The 14,636-nt window shown below is 36.0% G+C and overlaps 1 pseudogene; it reads left to right on the top strand.

The window, feature by feature from the left end:
• Nucleotides 1–256: 256 nt before the first annotated feature.
• LOC120121815 lies at nt 257–14,252 on the top strand (annotated as a pseudogene).
• Nucleotides 14,253–14,636: the final 384 nt, after the last annotated feature.

Raw genomic sequence — 14,636 nt, 5'->3', positions numbered from 1 at the left:
AGAATTACTCGTTGACTAAAGGAAAGCATAGCAACCCTGCTTTCCCTTTCTGGGGGTAGTTTATTTTAGGCCAAAACCAAATGCGAAGAGACTTTTTGACTTACACGCGCTGTTGTACCATTGCGTGCTTCAAGAAAAAGACAAGTGGGTCCCTAAATTAAAGTACTCTCCAAATCCACTAACCCTGTTAAACGACGAAGTTTCGTTCGATAATGCTTTCCACACAACTTGGTAAGCCATCAACCACGAATATTCAGCGGTCCGATCCGATCCGATCCGATCCGATCATTCTCTTCAAAGACAACCTTGGAGGAAAGGAAAGGGAAAAGGACGAGCTGATAGCCTGACTTCTCAACTTTTTGTGGACACTGAATATTCAGCGGTTCGATCCGATCATTCTCTTCAAAGACAACCTCGGAGGAAAGGAAAGGGAAAGGAAGAGCTGATAGGGTTGAGAGAGTATGGGACACGGGAGCTCAAAGGACGGCGGCTCTTCTTCCGATGATGTTACGGACGCTAAATCCTCGCACTCTCGCATCTCTCGCTTGAAGGAGAGATTGCGTCGTCTCCGCCGTAGACGCGGTTCTTCATCTTCTCATAACAAACTCCTGGCCGCCGAGGATTTCGCTGGCATTGCTCACCTTACTCTTATTAACGTATTCTTATAATTCACCGTCTCCTTACTTTACTCGTTATTGCTACTTTCTTCAATTTAATTCTCTCTTCCTCTTTCATCATAGGCGGAGATGAAGTTTCAGGACAAGTGGCTGGCATGTGTTTCATTTGGGGAACAAACGTTTAGAACCAGTGTTTCTAATGAGTTAAGCATTGTAAAATCATTCTTATTACCTGCCCAAAAATAGTTCTCTTTTTTTTTCTCATTTAAATTCCTACTCAGTGTTTTGGTCCTATTTGCTGTTAGTCCTTAATGTGGTGCTAACAATTTTCAATTTCGGATTACTTTTTAACGAAGCTAGTTTCCTTTCAGTCTGTTGCAGATAGCTTTGACGATACATGTTCTTACATTTTTAGGGCTTCGACTTTTATTTCAAGTTATCCGTATTAACATTTATGTTTCTTTTCTTCTGGTGGTGCAGAACACACAAGCCTATCTGGAACTGTGTAAGTACTCCGAACCATAGGCTTTTGATTTAAGACTACTTGTAATCTTATTTGATTTATATAGTCTATTGATTCAGTGCCAATTTGTGAAATTTTTGGCGCCATGTGAAAAATTATACTCGGTTTCAGTTGCATGATAGAGTGAGCATGTGAAAGACTTTATACCGGTTATCTGTCGTGCTAGTTGTCAGCAAGGAACTAAATCTGTATTGATGGATACTCAGCATTTTGAAAATGGAAAGACAGATATATATATATATATATATCCAGCTATTTGATCTATCAATTTCGCAGATTTTTGTGGAATGAACTACAGATATTCATTATTCGATAATTGTTTTTCTTCTTCCTTTTTTTTACTAATTTGCTAAATAATCACTAAAAAGGGTGCTAGATTGCTTCTTCATTTTATTAAAATGAAAATGTTTGGCCTGCAGTTTACATTTGCTGCTCAAAGCTGCTAATCTATTTTATAAATGTTGTAACATGGAATTGATGTTCCCAGTGTTGTACTCTATGCTTGTTTCATCTAACATCATCTCTTGACAGGAAAGGAAACTCCTTTTGGAGAAAAATGGACCTCGTCTTGCCAGAATCTCTGTATTTGAGGTGTGTTCTACAAGCTGAAAGTGGATCTTCATTATATTTACTACATTTTCACTTTTCATATATCTTGTGCTTAATTTGTCATCATCCTCATTTGGTTCAGACGAACAGATTGTCAAAAAGTAATCTTATAGGGTACTGTGAGATCAATCTACTTGACTATCTAACACAGGTGAGTAGTGTTTTCCATTGAACATCATTTGTGCACATGCTATTCAGGATAATTTCATTGCAAAGACTCTTATTTCAGGATTCAGATTCTGACTTCGGTACATTCAACCTGATTGATCCTGGATCATCGAACATGGTTGTTGGCCGTGTTTGTATTTCCTGTAATGTTGAGGTGTGCACCATGCAACAAATAATTCTGTAAGTTTATTGGAATTATGGTGATTATTTCTAACATTTAGTTGGAAAACTGTCAGGATCCAATTGAAACGGAGAAAAATTTCGCAAGACGAATCTTATCAATTGTGGTAAGTTGTATTTAATGATCTGTTTTTCTCCCACATTTTATTTGCTTTTTTTTCTCTTAGTTATTGATCTGAGAAATTACCACAGCATAAGTTGGGAACAAACATGGATGTGATGTGGAGTACTTAGTTGTGCGTAAGATATGCTATACATTTGCTTAGGTTTTCCATTTTTATATTTATTTTGTTTGCAAGATCAGTAGTTTGGGATGAGAATGGGAAAAAGGAAGATGCTACTAATCATAGGACTTTATTCAAGTGTTGTACTTTTAACAGCCTTGACTGCAGTTTCTTCTTGTTTCCCTTTGTTCCATTACTTGTAAATCTTCTGCTTCTTCTAATCATGGTAAGCATGTAAGTCATTGTCTTTGCAGTTAGTTTGCTCTGATGTTTCTTTTAAAACAATAAAACATAATTCTAAAGGTTGTATGTCAGTTTGCTCTGAAGTTCTAACATAGTTCTGGACTCTAATGAGAACGGCTTGTTTCCGTGTGTATGCAGCTAAAATTTTTGGAGATATTGCTTAGTTCTTAAGAAATGATCTTGGACTTTCATGCAACTTTCTAGGTCATATATTAAAAGTCTGTCAGTATATGTGTTTGTATTCTGGACTATGATGAAGATGGAAAGCTTTCATTCTTTGTGTTTTCCCAGTTAATTAATGCTTTTGGCAATAGAGTGACATCTTGTTCTTATGATAAGATCATGGAATTTTCATGCAACTTTCTAGTTCATGTATTAAAACTGTCATTATATGATTATTCAGGACTATTTCAAATTTCTTGTCTGCATCTACTTTCATTTTCTTTTTTCTTGTGGTTTAAAGGGGGAAATAGTAGTGAATCAATAGAGTTAAAGCTGATAAAATGAACAAAAGGAAGAAGATGGAAGTTCAGAAAATGCATGGTTATAGAAACCTCTTGTTTTTCTCCATTAATGCAAAGAAAATAATAAGAACAATTATTTTGGCTGTAAAATCTACAACTTTATTTATATAAGTTTTCTTTCTTACGAGTAAAATTTCTATGCTTTCTTGCAAATATAACTAAAATGATAAATTGAATACTTAATATATAACTACAAACCCTAAACATTTAAACCCTAAAGATAACTAATAAGTAATAACCTTGCTGTTCATAATATATCTTATGCTGAATAAATAAAATTGAAATAATAAAATAATTAAAAGTTCCTGTTTTATTTTTCCCGACTTGGAAAGTCAACTTCAGCAAAAATTCTCACCACTTCAGGATAAATTTCTATATCAATCCAACAACTCTTTCTCATCTTAGAAACATGCTAATTAAAACAAACCTTGATTTCTATATCAATCCCTCAACCAATTCTTTTTTCTTTTTTCTTTTTAACTCAGATTTTCTTTTTCTCGACCACTAACACGTCCAACCATGGCTTAAAAGTACACCCTATTTAATGGAATTCCGAAAATTAAGGATAAATTACTTACCTTATTCCTAGGAGTTCCCTTGTACAGTAGGATCTAATCCTAGTCTCTAATTCTTAGGGAGTTACTGATTTTTAGGGATTGTTTTCTTATTTATAATTAGACTACTCTATAAAGGCTGTAAATTATTTAGTGAAAAACAACCTTCTTTCTAAGTTTGTTCATGGCATCAGAGCTATTGGAATCATTCGATCCTACACCTTTCGTCTTTATCTTCTTGTCCCTCTCGTTAATCTTTCCTACCTCTCCGGTTGAATCCATTTTCCATGGGTGACAATGAAACTCTATCCGAAACTAAGACCTTACAAATGTCTCATACTTTTAACTAAGGAACCTCTCAAGGTGACCTTAATTCCTCCCTTATAAGGACCAATTATCGTCTAGATGGAAAACTTTCCTGCAATGGTCCCTATCGGTTATTATGGTAATTTGTGGCCGTGGTAATTTAGGTTACATCAATGGAGAAATTTCTTGACCAGCCCCAACAGATCCGACTTACACGACTTGGGAACTCAACAACTCGATTGTAATGGCTTGGCTAATTAACTCAATGGAAGGCCATATAAATCGCACCTATCTCTTCTTCAAAACTGCAAAAGACATGTGGGATGCAATCAAAGAAAACTACTTCGATCTGGTAACGCCTCCCAAGTATTCGAGATCAAGATGAAGTTAAAGGATATTCGATAAGGAGCACTCGAAGTAACTCACTACTACAATAATTTGAAAATTTATGGCAGGAGCTGGATATATACTACGACGCAGACTAGGGCGAAGGAGTGGAACACACCAAGTTTACGACTCATCTCAACAAAGAAAGCCTTTATGAGTTCCTAGCATGACTGAATTGTGAGTTAGATGAGGTCCGTGGACGAATTCTGGGCAGAACCACTCTAGCAACAATCGGGAAACATTTGCAGAAATTAGAAGAGAAGAAAAACGAAGACTTTTCATGATGGGAGACCCAAAAGAACTTAAACCTGTGACAACAATTGGTTACCGTCCTCATGAAAATTCTGCCATTTTCTCTAGAAGTACTCAATCTCCGTGCTGTAAATGATTCTGGGTCAAACAGACCATGGTGCAACCACTGCAATTGTGCTGGTCATACAAAGGAAAAGTGCTTCAAACACCATGGCTATCCTGGAAGAAACCAAAAGGAGCAAGACTGCAATGTTGTCCACTAATACCTCCACTGTTGTAGATGATTCTCTCGACATTCGCCTAACCAAACCCAACTTGAGACACTCCATAACGGGAAACATTTGCAGAAATTAGAAGAGAAGAAAAACGAAGACTTTTCATGATGGGAGACCCAAAAGAACTTAAACCTGTGACAACAATTGGTTACCGTCCTCATGAAAATTCTGCCATTTTCTCTAGAAGTACTCAATCTCCGTGCTGTAAATGATTCTGGGTCAAACAGACCATGGTGCAACCACTGCAATTGTGCTGGTCATACAAAGGAAAAGTGCTTCAAACACCATGGCTATCCTGGAAGAAACCAAAAGGAGCAAGACTGCAATGTTGTCCACTAATACCTCCACTGTTGTAGATGATTCTCTCGACATTCGCCTAACCAAAACCCAACTTGAGACACTCCATAAGTTGCTTGGTACTTCTACGGCTAGTGGTTCTGTAGCCACCCAAGGTATTGCCCTCAACATTGTCTTTGAACCTAACAAATCCTCCTGGATACTCGATTCGAGTGCTTTCGATCACACAACAAGTAACCTCACTTTGTTTCACACTTATACACCTTGTCATGACCAATCCCGAATCGCATAGCTGATGGATCCTACTCACTGGTGGCTGGAATTGGAAAAGTAAGATTAGCAGAAAATTTCTCCCTTGATAAAGTCCTACATGTCCCAAAATTATCCTGTAATTTACTTTCAATCAATAAACTTACCAAGTATGAAAATGTTCTTGCTGAATTTTCGGCAATTGATTGTGTGGTACAGGAACAGAAATCGGGGAGGATTACTGCTAAAGTTGATGATGGACTCTATGTTTGAAATAAAGAACATTACACAAGAAGGTTTGACTCTATCTACTTCAAAATAGGACACAATTATGTTATAACACCGTAGACTAGGACATCCAAACTTCTAGAATTTGAAGAAACATCTTCCATTGTTATTTCGCAATAAAAGTGTGAGCTCCTTGAAATGTGAAATTTGCCAATTATCCAAACCATACCCATTAAAGCCTTATGTCCAGTCTCAACCTTTCTCGTTAATACATAGTGATCTATGGGGAGCCAGTCGTGTAAAAAATGTTACGGGGATAGATGGTTTATAACTTTCATTGATGACCACACTAGGGTTTGTTGGGTATACCTCAAAGAAAAATCCGAAACACCCAAAATCTTCCAAAACTTTCCCTCAATGGTTCGAACCCAATTTAATTCTACCATACATACTCTCCAAATTGACAATGGTAGAGAATATTTCAATTTTGTCCTAAGCCCTTACCTTTCTGACCAAGGCATCATGCATCAAAGTTTTTGCCCCAACACACCTCAACAAAACAGGATATTTGAAAGAAAAAATCGACATCTCCTTGTTGTGGCTCGAGCCCTAATGTTCACCATGGGTGTCCCAAAATACTTGTGAGGAGAGGCTGTCCTCACTGCTTGCTACCTCATAAATCGTCTACCATCAAAGGTATTAAATTTTCAAACACCTCTACATACACTTCAAAAAGCCTTTCACTTATTTCGTGTTACCAACCTACCAACAAAAATATTTGGTTGCAAAGCTTTTTTCCACAATCATCAACCCAATCAATCCAAACATGATCCTCGAGCCCACGCATTTGTCTTCATTGGCTATTCCCTCCCCCCCCCCCCCACAAAAGGGCTATAAGTGTTACTCACCAACCTTACAATGAATGTCTCTCGGAATGCCACCTTTTTTTTAGAATGAATCATACTTTACAGCATCTCATCTTCAGGGGGAGACTTTCAATGTGGATGAGACCCTTAATACCCTTCTCATTATACCTCATGATCCTACCTCTACTATTACAAACAAACATAACAACCCAACAATCATTGTAATTCTAGATTTAGGGACTGTTTCTCCTATACAGCAACAAGAAATTAGCATAATCAATCCCACCACCGAAGAACAACAGCAACTTGATCCAGGAAGGCAGTAAGATTAAACCCCAGAACTTCGGGTATACTCTCGACGAATTTATTCTCCTGAAACTGAAACAACAGTGCCAATTTCATATCCAATTGAGGACTGTTCTGAAACAGAAGTCTCACCTCCATCACCATCCATCTATCTTCTAATTGCAGTTCGAAAGGGAACAAGGAGCTGCACTCAACACCCTATTTCTCGGTTTGTGTCCTATGGAAATTTATCTAAGTCTTATAAAGCCTTTGTGTCTAATGTTGAAACTGTAGAAGTTTCAAAAGACATAGAAGTTCTTAAATCAACTGAGTGGAGGCTAGCTGTGATGGAAGAAATAAAGGCTTTCAAAGACAATGAAACGTGGGAGGTATCGGATTTACAAAGTGGTAAGAAGACCGTAGAATGCAAGTGGATCTTCACTACAAAATTTAAATCCGGTGGCAGTTTCGACCGATACAAGGCTCGACTTGTGGCTAAGGGCTTTACTCAAACCTATGGTCTTGACTACGATGAGACGTTTGCACCAGTTGCCAAGCTAAACACAATTCGAGTTCTCCTATCCCTTGTTGTCAACTTGGATTAGCCCTTGACCCAATTAGACATTAAAACGCTTTCCTCATTGGAGAATTAAATGAGGAAGTGTACATTGACTTCCCACCTGAGTTTGAAGAGAGCAAGGGCCAAATGTGTAAGTTAAAGAAGTCCTTATATGGACTAAAGCAATCTCCAAAGGTGTGGTTTAACCGATTTGCCAAAGCTATGACTAGTAGAAGCTATATTCAAGGACAGGCTGACCACACCATGTTTTACAAACACTCAAAAAGTGGAAAATGTTGCATTCTCATTGTCTATGTGGACGATATAATATTAACAGGGGATGATTCAAGCAAAATTAAAAAATTGGTTTGTTGGGTTGCAAACCAGCCGAAACTCCTATGGAATTCAATCTTAAATTGAGAACTAATCAGCATGGAGAAGATATCGACAGGGGGAGATATCAACGACTAGTAGGGAGACTTATCTACCTATCTTACACTCGTCCAGACATAGCTTTCAGTGTGAGTGTTATCTGTAAGTACATGCATGCTCCAAGGGAGAAACATCTGTAAGTTGCGTACATGATATTAAGGTATCTCAAAGGGACTCCGGGTAAAGGCTTGCACTTCAAGAAAACGACCAACCGAAGTGTAGAAGTATACACTGATGCAGACTGGGCAGGTGTTGTTAACGAAATACGTTCTACAAGTGGTTCCTTTAGCTACATTTGGGTAATCGCGTAACATGGAGAAGAAAAAAACATTCTGTTGTAGCACGTATCAGTGCAGTGGTAGAGTATCGAGCACTATCCTATGGTATATGCGAATGAATCTGGATACAACGACTACTGGGAGAACTAAAAGTTTCCTATACCAGACCTATAAAAATGCATTGTGACAACCAGGTAGCTGTCAGCATAGCACATAACCCTGTTAACCACAATCACACCAAACATGTGGAAATTGATCGCCACTTCATCAAGGAAAAAATTAACTCGGGAGAGGTTTTGTGTTACCTACTACCTATGAGATAAGAAGTTGTAGACTTGTTTACCAAAAGCTTGAGCAGAAACATTCTTGAAGAAATTATTGGCAAGCTGGGTTTGATAAATATCTACAGTCCAGCTTGAGGGGGGGTGTTGGAATTCCTAAAATTAATGATAAATTACTTACCTTATTCCTAAGAGTTCCCTTGTGCAGCAAAGATCTGATCTTAGTCTCTAATTCTTAGGGAGTTATTGATTTTTAGGGATTGTTTCCTTATTTATACTTAGACTACTCTATACAGGCTGTAAACTATTTAGTGAAAAACAACAACCTTCTTTCTAAGTTTGTCCACTGTTATATACCTTCTAATATATTCATGCATTGATACCAAACTTGATGTGGTTTGAGGGAGAAAACAATAGTGAATCAATAGAACTAGAGTTGAACAAACGAACAAGAAAGATGGAACTTCAAAAAATGTAGGGTTGTAGAGGCCTCTAGTTTTCCTCTATTAATCCAAAGAAAATAGTAGGAATAATTATTTGGGTTGTAAAGCCTACAACTTTTTTATAGCTTTCTTTCTTGCAAGTAAAGTTTCTAAGCTTTCTTGCACATAAAGCTAAAAAGTATATCTAATAGTTAATAAATAACTAATAACCGTAGAGATTTAAACCCTAAAGATAACTAATACTAGCCTCATGCTCATTTTTTTTCTCCCGTTTAGGTGGCTAGTAATTATATGTACATTCGTATCGTATGTGGTTTATCCTTCCTAAGTTATGTGTAGAAAATCTTTTGGTTAGGCCATCAAGTCTTCAGTGATACAATTTTGGATTAAGTTTGCATGAAATCCATCTTCTTGACTTTATCTCTGCATTGCTTTTCTAGAAAGAGGAGCTTTTCAAAGCTGCTGATATAAATGGGGACGGTGTTGTGAGCATGGATGAGTTGGCTGAACTTCTTGCGCTTCAACAAGAAACGTAAATTCTCCATAAGTTAAATTAGAAATGATGTCGAGGGATTTTATTTGGCATCAAAAACTATTTTTCATTTATTGTTACATTTGCTTATAGTGTGTTGTTCAAATCTTGCATTCAGTCAGGAGGTTTAACTTTTTTAAATTTTGTACACTGTTATGGTAAGAAAACCTTGAAAAGGTTCTTTAAATTAATACCATCATTCTCAGCCTTTCTATGTTACCTTCCCATGATGTTGAATCCTTTTAGGTTAAGATATATGATTACTATTTTAAAGCTTTAATCTGCTATCTGAATATAACTTTTCATTGCTGCTTTGTTATCAAGATGTTCACAATCTCACATGTTACGATTTTATTTTATTATGACATCTTTTCATTCTGGGTGGATCTGTAGTATCTATGAAAAACCTGTGTAATCTAAGCTCCCACTTTGAGTAAGTTTTGGACTATACCCTGGTTTGATTTATAACCTTAGCTTTCACTAGGCTTCTGTGTTAATATGATCCATGGTAGTTATAATAGGTTAAGGTTTATACTTCCTGTTAAGAGTCAAAGCTCAACAAACGTATGTTTTCAATATGATTTCTGGTGGAAAAGCTCCAATTTGCATCTTATTTTCATTTTAATAGAATGAAATAATAAAATCCAATGCATTTTATCCTGCTCATTTGTCCCTTGTTGGTGAGCATATATAGTGAGAGGTGATTGTCTTAGAACTTTTTCTGATATACTATCTTTTGTATTTATCTTGGAAATTTCTCAACGATGTTATAAAATATTGCATATTTTTGTGTATTGCAGAGAGCCGATCATGAATTCTTGCCCAGTTTGTGGTGAGATCGTTGATGTATGTGATAAGCTGAACACTCTGGTTCATTTGTCTTTGTGTTTTGACGAAGGAACTGGTAACCAGATCATGACAGGAGGCTTCTTGACTGAGAAACAAGCCTCATATGGGTGAGTATTTATCCTCCAACTTTGCGGCTTAATAATATTTTCATGAATTTTCTTAGTATAACCATTGAACTTCATTACCAAGGCTGAGTTGTTAGGTTCAAATTGTAAATTTGTAGGTGGATGTTCAAACTAAGCGAGTGGGTTAATTTTTCATCATATGATGTTGGTTTGAACTCTGGCTCCAGTGCTTCACATATTTTGGTACAATTACATGGATTCTTGGTGCTATTGATTCACATCAGCACTTCTAGAAGATTTTTGTCTTCATGTTATCTTTCTTTAACAGTTTGTTGCTCTAGGTCTTTGATCGAAAGACAAAGAGGTTGGTAGAAGAACTAATTGATACAAAGATTGTTCTGTCAATGAGAACCATTTACCAGTCAAGAGTAGGACTTGGCCTTATGGATAAAGGTATGCCTATAAATATTACATGTGCATTTATGTTATGCCTATTGGTGTTGAAATTCAAATAAACAGTTAACAACAAATAATTAGTTGGGATGTGTTGAAATTCAAATCAAGTGTAAACATTAATCTTTGTTATTGGAGACCGCTGCAAAATCAAAATGTTGTTACCCTACAAGTTGAGTGACATAATACGATGATTTTTGTTTGCGTGACAACATTACAAGTGTCCTAAAAGTTCCGTGACCATTTAGGTAGTTTACCCTTTTATTATTAAGTTATTGAATAAAATAAACAATTCACAAACTTCAAAAACTTATTTATTTAGACTAATGTGATTATATAAACATACATTTTTTATACATGAGTTCCACGAATTTTTTTCATGTTTTGATCCACTAAATTAATCAAAGAAGACTGCCTATCGAATTCCCTTTTATAGGAGAAGTGGTTTGCATTCTAGGTTTCGTTTCTCGTCCCACACAGATCTTTGTTCTAGATAACATTGTCTGAAACATAAACTGATGGCTCTAATCTATAATCTTTTGGTGGATCATTTGGATGCAGGAGCAAAGGAAATCTTGCAAAGCCTCTCCGAGAGGCAAGGAAGACAGATGAATTCTGTTGAATCTGCAAAAGATATTCCAAAATTCATTGATTTTTTCAAGGTATGATAGAAACCACAGTTTTAAGGTACTGATATGGGAAATTAATAGGCTTATTTGGTTTTTTAGGCTTTCCTTATATTTTTTATAATATCATATAGCTGCGATAGTGATATGGTTTTACTTTTACTCCTTGAAGTGGATTAGCTAAACTTACTATAAATCCATGATTTTTTGTGTTTATTATAAGTTAACCATGGACTATGGTATTGTAGGATCAAATCAATATGGCTGAAATCAAGTATCCTTTGGAGCACTTTAAGGTAAAGGTCCATACTTTTTCTTTCTTTTTGAGGTTAACAGTTAAATCTCTATATTTCTATTTCCTGCCCCTTGCTCAGTGCATAGATAAGTAAGAAAGGCCAAGGGTACCTCTTATGAATTCATAGATGTTCCAAATCCCTTCTGTGAATAATTCTATTTGGAATTCAATTTACAATGTTTATGAAGAAGCTCGAGTAGAAAGAATAAAAGTTTGGCATATCGAATTTCACTTAATTACCAGGATTGCAGTACCAAATTTAAAATATTGAAAATTACTAACCTAATGGATAAATTTTATGTGCTTTTGGCTTGTACACAAATGATTCAATAATATTACTAAACAAAAGACTACCTAGTGCCCTAGTCAAACCAACTACTAGTTGATCGAGTGGGATGAGGCGTTGGGTTCCTTAGGTAAGTTTAGGGGTTTAAACCCTGGCATCGTGAATGGAGGAAAATGAGTTGGGAGGGTCACTCTCATAAGGGGCCTCTGTAGTATCTGATCCGGATTAGTCGGCAAATGAGTTGGATACCCATTGTTAACATGCTAAGAATCTTTTTACTTTGGATTCATCTTTAGCTGGACTGAAACAATTGTCACATAACTTGCGAATCTGCTCTACGTAGTTAATTTAGGTTCTATCATTAGTGGTTGCATGATTTATGATTGCTGGAATGTCTCTGCTTTCTTTCTGGCATTTGCTGGTTATTGGAAACAATAAACTGACATTTATTGTGTCAGACATTTAATGAATTTTTTGTGAGAGAGCTAAAACCTGGAGCAAGACCAATTGCTTCCTTTGAGCGTGAAGATGTTGCAGTGTGTGCCGCTGATTGTAGGTTGATGGCTTTTAAATCAGTAGAAGATAGCCTACGGTTTTGGATCAAGGTATGATTTATACCTCTTCCACATTGAATAACTCCAATATTTCAGTTTTCTTGATTCTATATTTCTTGACAGAAGTCGAGACCCTCGCAACAATTTTACCTCTTCCTTTCTCCCAGTGCAACTAAGCCAACTATCAAATCCTCTTACACTATCTTACCAAGTCATTTTTATATTCATCTTGTTCACCTCTCTCTGTTTCTCCCAGTATCTAATTTTCCTCGTCCCTCTCTTCAGAAAATCTTTCTTAGGAACATGCTTTGATTTTTTATGGGCTATTTTTAGGGTCGAAAGTTTTCAATTCAAGGTCTTATGGGGAAAGAAGTCCGTTCAAATGCTTTTATTGATGGAAGTTTGGTGATATTCAGGTTGGCCCCACAGGTAGGTGATGCAAGCTCTTTCATTATTCCCATTGTAACATGAAGTAACCTAAATTTTTCTATCTGATGTTATTAATATTAAACTCTTGACTCCTTTACCCTTGGAGCAGGACTATCATAGGTTTCATCTTCCAGTTTCTGGCACCATTGGGAAATTTATAAATATTCCTGGATGCTTATACACAGTAAGTGCATAACTGTACTTTAGGACATCTTAGTGTTGTGTGTGTGTGTGTGACAATTCACGGATGTTCCTTTTTTCTTTACAACTGGCATTTGTAGGATTTTAACTTGTTTGCATCTATTGCATTTCTAGGTTAATCCCATTGCAGTCAACAGCAAATATTGTAATGTTTTCACCGAGAATAAGCGAACTGTAACCATTATTTCTACTGCTGAGTTTGGAAAGGTTTGACTCTATGCTCTAATCGAAAGTGAATCTTTTACTGATATTTTCATTAAATACTAGTGTGGTTCTCAGTGTTCTGTATGACATTGAGGCATAGATCCTTGGTATTTGTAAGACCGCGACTGCCTGCCTTTTGTGGATGACCATCTCATCCTTCACTCTCTTACAACGTTTATCAGTAAGGAATTTCTTTCCTCTCTTTCCATGCAGGTGGCATTTGTTGCGATTGGGGCAACTATGGTTGGTAGCATTACTTTTGTGAAGAAGGAAGGTGACATTGGCAAAAAAGGAGATGAGGTTAGCACCCCACGTATACATACACATATTTGTTGTTCTGTATAATGCCATCCCTTTTAATTAGCTATTCATTTGTTCAATCTGCAGCTCGGATATTTTTCATTTGGAGGGAGCACAGTGATTTGTGTCTTTGAGAAGGTTGGTATCATAGATGCTGCTACTTGTTGGTTGCAAAGCCATATTATGCCACTGCAGATTCTTTTTGGATATCAAATCATGTTTCATCCCTTTTTTTACCGAAGAAATTATTTATCATGACTAATTCCTGTTACGAATGAGATAAAAAGAATCGAATCTACGTCTATTCTATATAACTCCCAACACATCATAATGGCATGCAGGATGCAATAGAGATAGATGCAGACCTCTTAGTTAACAGTGAAAGATCACTTGAGACATTAGTCTCTGTTGGAATGACATTGGGAGTTTCCAAAAGGAAAGCAGTGAGCCGAGGGTTGCCAAACTTGGATACATGAGTTTTGAGGGATTGACTGACTCAGTTGCAGACCATCTTCATAACTGATGTTGTAATATTGTTTGTATTGCTTTATTAGTTTTTGAATGAAAAATCATATGATACATTGCCATTGGATTTTCTTAGACCCTACAAGCAGAATTAAAAGGATGCCAAATACTGTGTATAATTAAATAAATGAAGCATGTGGTGGTTTCTTAGCATGTGAAGATAAATTTCATTGATAGTGTATCAATCTTCATAACAAATATTACGTTCAAGAAAAAATATTGATATTTGTAAAAGTATTGATATTTTAAAGTTTAAAGTTATATCTTTTCTAAAACTTTAGGTAATCTACATTTTGGATCATGAACTTAATTTTCACTTCCATTTAGATCATAAGCTTTTAATTAATGAGATTATATTATATAAATTTTATTATTAATAAGATAAGTAACTTATATTAACATGATAGATAATTCTAATTAAAAAAAGTTAAAATTGACACTTTTAATTAATATATTTTTCACATATTATTACTAAAATAAGGTTGGTTCGTGAAGACACTAGTTTTTTTATTTATTTGTTTTTTATTATTATTTTGT

The sequence above is a fragment of the Hibiscus syriacus genome, unplaced genomic scaffold (assembly GCF_006381635.1).
Source record: "Hibiscus syriacus cultivar Baekdansim isolate YM2019G1 unplaced genomic scaffold, ASM638163v2 tig00110383_pilon, whole genome shotgun sequence".
In the NCBI taxonomy this organism is placed as follows: domain Eukaryota; kingdom Viridiplantae; phylum Streptophyta; class Magnoliopsida; order Malvales; family Malvaceae; genus Hibiscus; species Hibiscus syriacus.
This window is presented reverse-complemented; position numbering and strand designations above follow the sequence as displayed.